Source organism: Euphorbia lathyris, chromosome 10, assembly GCF_963576675.1.
Source record: "Euphorbia lathyris chromosome 10, ddEupLath1.1, whole genome shotgun sequence".
Classification (NCBI taxonomy): domain Eukaryota; kingdom Viridiplantae; phylum Streptophyta; class Magnoliopsida; order Malpighiales; family Euphorbiaceae; genus Euphorbia; species Euphorbia lathyris.
The window spans coordinates 57,621,987-57,627,537 of NC_088919.1; the positions used below are offsets into that span (position 1 = coordinate 57,621,987).

A 5,551-nucleotide genomic window follows, 5' to 3' on the forward strand; every position below is an offset into this window, starting at 1 on the left:
GCTAGAATTATAGACGACAAAAATTTCAATATCGTCATCTAAATATGTATTTTCCATGACAAAATGAAGTCTGATGTTACAAAATATTTACAATCATAATGACAAAAAAATGTCATAAAAACAAAACAATATAGTTACAAATGTTCTTTTTTGTCATATAAAATAAATCATTTATGACAAATGAAAAAATCTTCATATATACATAATACCACGCACCTGTCATGACGATCACTGTAACGACAAATTTTCGTCACCTTTTCTATAATGTGACAAAAAATCATGTTTTCATGACAATTGTTGTACGTCATAAAAGTCCAAATTTCTTGTAGTGATTCTTATCAAAAACAGCATAGAGGATGTCAGAATGGATCAAGTCCAACATCTCTAAAATTGACCAATATCTAGGGAAGGTTAAAATCACATATACGGGTCGATCGTCCTCTTCGGTTATGAAGCGAGGCTTCACCCATGGGCTTTCCTTTCCAGGGTATGGATTTTATAGTTGGTTTTAAAATTGAAAGCTTGAGGGTAGGGGCTATCAGGAGGCTCTGGGTTGGACCTAACCATAACCATTTCTTCTTGAAACCCTTAATGTTGTCTGACTTACCCCTCAAGAGGAAGGGCCTCTTGTAACCTAAAGATTGGCTATGAATGATGAGTCTCCAAAATTGAAGACAAACAACCCCATTCAAAGTAAGGCCTAAATCTAAATACAACTTGTGAAGGGCCAGTAACTCCAAATAGGCATTTGGAGATAATTAGCAAGGGATTAGACAAAACTCTCCGAACAGTGATATAATATGATCGGGAAGGGGCAAGACCATCGAATTTAATAGATGTCGGTTGTAGATGCCAACAAAATCTTCATCATATTTGTGCAACCCAATGTTAATATGTTGGCCGGGGTTAGGAAGATGTCTCGCCAAAACTTCATCGAAATGATACTTCACCATCAACTCTTTCAATTGGGTAGCAATCAAGCTCGAGCCATGATCCTAGACTTTAGGGTTTTGCTTTTTACACCATGCACCTTCTTCCCCTTGCTGGAACCTCCTTTACCAGACCTTCTAGGAGCCATTCTACTAGTTTTGCTTGAAGAAGAGAAAGTTGTTTCCCCCAAAGATGAAGGTTTGTGGAAATTCTTTCGTCTCAAGGATTCCATGAAATAAAAAAAAATTGAGCAAAGAATAATAACTTACTATTATTATTTGAAGCTCTTCACCATGATGAAATAACCAAATATTGCAAAATGGAAAATTGAAAAACCTCTCAAACCTCCTTTTATAAAGTATGCATACATATTAAAGGTTGTCATCAATAAGACACAGTTACTCAAACAATAACGTACCTTGGGACTTGTTGGATCATCCATCTACTAACTTAGCCTGAAATGTTACATTTACATGTGTCGGGATTTAAGTGGAGTCAACTGGGCGGTCATCATGATGTCTATTAAGGAAGCGATTGTATGCCTACTCACAATCATATAATGTCATCATATGTAACGATCCACCACCAGAAAATTATGAATTACATATCAAGAGACAAAATCTTTTTTTTTATTATTATTAATGGGTCCATCCCACATATGTCAAAAGATATGTAGAAAGTTCTTCATTTGACATGAAACCGGATCCCCTAATAATTTTTCTTACTATTTATTGGTTTGATGATGTATATGGCATATGGTGGGTAGAATACGTGTATGTTGGTATCAGAGCCAGGGGGAAGGGCTATCTAAGTTAATTTAAAGTTTTTAAGACTGTGTAAGATTAAGATCTAGCAGGTATAACAAGATGATGGAACTAAATTGTGGAAACGTTGGTCAACCCTGAAGGCTATGCGTTGGTCAGCCAAAGTGAGCTTAAAATACGCGTAGGTGGTCCCGCATTGGTTGGGTGGTCCCGTCAAAACACAGGTTCAATTTCTACTGTTTAACCTCTAGTTAAATTTAATACAGTCTTAAATGAGTAGATTATCTAGATTTCTTTCTCGAAATATAGGCTCTAGTTCAAACTCAGAAGATGATAATAATTCAGACTTAAACTCCATGGAAATAAATGTTGCACGAATAGAAAATGACCTATTTGACTGGACAATACTGTTAAGCCCAAAATATACCTAAAATATCATTAACATTTATATCATTTTTATTACAAATTCGTGTTATTTATATCTGTTTAGATTACTTTTACTTTCGAATATCTTTCTTTCTTGCAAGGTACTTAAATATTTGGTAAAATCCAAATAGGAACGAAAAAGGATCTAAAACAGAAGAAAAACCCTTCAAAAGGAGTCAAAGATGACGAAAATCGAAAGCGCCAAATCGAAGACACGAACGAAAGCGAAGAACAAAGGAAACCTGCCGGGCCGCGACAGAGGATCCAAGACCCGCGGCCGCGACACGCGCGGTATAACCAATTTTCCCTTCGTCCGTCACTCAGCTCAGTGCTACGTCATTCACGGCCGCGGATTGTCTTCCTCGGTAAGTGCAGAAATTATACAAATGCATTTAACACATGCTGAAAATCCAAGAAACGCGTTCGTTCAAGTGGATAAAGACGTCCTTTCACAGCGGACACGACTCTTAACCAACGGACACGTCACTTCAAACTCAACCCTTCATCACCTATAAATAAAGAGTTGATGTTGAGAAAAAAATATAGTGAAAGTGTTATAATCAGAGCGTAGAACTTATGTCGAAGTTCTAAGTAAACACATTTCGAGAGTTAGAAATTAGATTCTGTACAAAAACAAGATGAGGTACACATATTGTTTATAGTTAAAATACAACTCAGTAGCGTTTAGACATTGTTCCAGTTTTAGTTTGCATCATGGTAGTGGCCGACCGAATCCCTATTACGAAGTTACAGCGAGAAGATTGAGTAAAGTGTTCGCCCCCGAGCCTGACAACCTCCTAAGGAAACCTAAGGAAGCGAAACCGATCAAGCCCTTCACTTGCACGCCCTCGAAGAACTCGATGCTCCTTATTCTCTGTAAACTTGTATCAATTTATATTTCATCTAATAAAGTCTGTTCTATTCGACAAATCGTAATGCAGCACTTATGGTAACCAATCCAATATAAGTGAGGCTGGTGTTTTCATTAATATGCGCTTGAATTCAAAATCATTACAAGGAAACTTTGTTGAACACTTAGGCAAATTATCATCTCGAAAGAGTTTTAATTTGAGTAAGGGCAACTATCCCGAAAGGGTTTTGTCGCGTTCAAAGCCAATTAATTAGAGGTTCCGTCATTTATTTTATCGTCATAATAATACAAAGTTTAAGTTGTTTTCTTTGCTTAATGCAAATGAACATATTCATTCCTTTTTCTAATAGTTCTAAATGTTCCTGTTTTGTAAAATTCATCCTTAAAATCAGAAGATCTTTCTAACAATCGATTTATTCTAAATATATAATCTTATTCCAGCATTTTCAAATACTCAAAGTTTTCAAATTCAATCAAATAAATTTCCTAAATTCAATTAATCCAATTTTCACTTTTTATTTACATTTTATAAATCTAACAAGTTCGAAATTAAAGATTCAAAAATAAGTTTTTCGTTAAAAAACGTATCTCTGTGGGGATCGATATTTTTATTACTACAAGCGAAACCGTGCACTTGCGGAAATCGCTCAACAAGTTTTTGGCGCCGTTGCCGGGGATACGCCAAATTTTTTGACAAAATTTTTATTTTTCGTATTTTATTTTCGAATCTAGGTTTACACATTATTTTTATACAACTTGTATATTTTATTTATTTTCAGTTTATTTAACATATTTGCTTTCAATTTTGTTTTGAAGGTAGTTTGGCTCGTGTAACAATTTCAAGTTCATGCGCAGTTCGCGAAGTTCGGGCACGCCACCAGATCCTTTTGATCCAGAAATTGAAAGAACACTTAAGAAAAACAAGAAAAACAACAAAAAAGACAAAACACCCTTAAAAACAAAAGTATTCCAGCCAGAAAATATGGCCGATCCACCGACACTTATGGATTATGCTAGGCCAGGAATGGCCGGTGTAACTAATAGTGTAGTTAGACCCCGTATAAACGCAAATCAATTTGAAATTAAGCCTGCTTTGCTTAATATGTTGCAAAACAACGTAACGTTTTACGGATTGCCTAACGAAAACCCTAATGCACATTTGACAAATTTCTTAGAAATTTGTGACACTTTTAAAATTACTGATGTAACAGCCGAAGCAATCAAACTTCGCCTCTTTCCTTTCACTTTGAAGGATAAGGCAAAAATTTGGTTAACTTCTATGCCGGCTGCAACATTTGAAACTTGGGACCAATTAGCCCAAGCGTTTTTACAAAAATATTTTCCCTTAGCAAAAACCGCAAGAGTCATCAAAGAGTTGACATCTTTCACACAAAATGATAATGAAACTCTTTATGAAGCTTGGGAACGTTTTAAAGAACTTCAACGTTTATGCCCACACCACCAACTGCCAGATGCACTCTTAATGTAGACATTCTATAATGGATTAAATCCTACAACTAGAGGTTCATTAGATGCTATGTCTGGAGGTTTATTTATGAAGAAGACATCCGCCCAAGCAAGAGAACTTTTGGAGGAAATGGCAATCAACAGCAGTATGTGGCCCGCAGAGCGTGGACATATACCAACGGCGGGGATACTGACTCCAAGTAATCCCGTCTTCCAACCTTCTTCACTAAACCAAGCCATATGGTCAAACCATCATCCTCAGGTACATCACCGGTTAAAGGTATAATGAATCTTGATCCTGTAGCAATGTTACAAGCCCAATTTTCTGCTTTATCGCACAAAATTGATAAATTTATGGCACCATGCGATCCTAATGATCCGATCCAGAGAGACATTGATTACGAAGGTATGAATGAGATAGAACAGGTAAATTTTGTCCAAGGACAAAACCAAACTACTAATCCTTATTCTAATACTTATAATCCTGGATGGAGAAATCATCCTAACTTTAACTGGAAAGATGGTAATAATAATAATAATGCAAATGCTAATCAGTATCGTGTAAATAATTATCAAAATCAAACAAGAGATACGATTAGCACTTTATCTTCAAAAATCGACAAATTTATAGATGCTATGAATGGAAAGGTAAGTAATCAAGACGATGGTTTTAAACGAATCGAAAATAAATTCGATCAGCTTATCAAAAACCAATCATCTAGCATCCATAATTTGGAGGTTCAAATTGGACAACTTGCTAAATCAATTCCATCCCGCAAAGAGGGAAGTCTTCCCAGCCAAACGGAAGAAAATCCGAAAGAGCATGTTAAGGCTATCACTCTTCGATCGGGGAAAAACTATTTAGGTCCGGAAATGCCCGGAATTTCAACTTTACCTGGAAATGATTTACCAAAATCCAAAGAAGATACATTAAAACAAAAAGATACACCAATTGACTCTAGTACGAAACCTTTTGTACCAAAACCACCTTTTCCACACAGGGTCCGAAATAAGGACCATGATAAACAACTTTTATCATTTTTAGATAAACTTAAAAATTTGCATATAAATTTAACATTCATGGATGCAATTA

At 35.8% G+C, this 5,551-nt stretch overlaps 1 non-coding gene across 1 annotated transcript; it reads right to left on the minus strand.

Moving 5' to 3' along the window:
- Nucleotides 1-4,351: 4,351 nt before the first annotated feature.
- LOC136210111 (small nucleolar RNA R71) lies at nt 4,352-4,458 on the minus strand. The gene has a single exon (XR_010677818.1). It is a non-coding gene; the product is annotated as a small nucleolar RNA R71 (small nucleolar RNA).
- Between the last annotated feature and the right edge of the window lie 1,093 nt (nt 4,459-5,551).